A 350-nucleotide genomic window follows, 5' to 3' on the forward strand; every position below is an offset into this window, starting at 1 on the left:
CTGTCTGTCTGTCTGTTTGTCCCCCCCCCCCAGCATCGTTGACAACTGATGCTGGTGTGTTTGCGTAACTTAGCGGTTCGGCAAAAGAGGCCGATAGAATAAGTACTAGGCTTACAAAGAATAAACTCTGGGGGCGATTTGCTCGACTATAAAGGCGGTGCTCCAGCATGGCCGCAGTCAAATGACTGAGACAAGTAAAAAAAGGAGTATAACGGTAAAATTTATGGGTTTGTCACTCGTGTGGATGAGCCTGTTAATCAATTAACATATGGATTTTAGAATTATTAATGGTGGGTGTTGGACTACAGTTTTATCGCTTTTTCTTTTGCCTCAATAGATATAAGTTATAT

Source organism: Octopus bimaculoides, chromosome 5 (genome assembly GCF_046866305.1).
Source record: "Octopus bimaculoides isolate indiv1 chromosome 5, ASM4686630v1, whole genome shotgun sequence".
Taxonomy (NCBI): domain Eukaryota; kingdom Metazoa; phylum Mollusca; class Cephalopoda; order Octopoda; family Octopodidae; genus Octopus; species Octopus bimaculoides.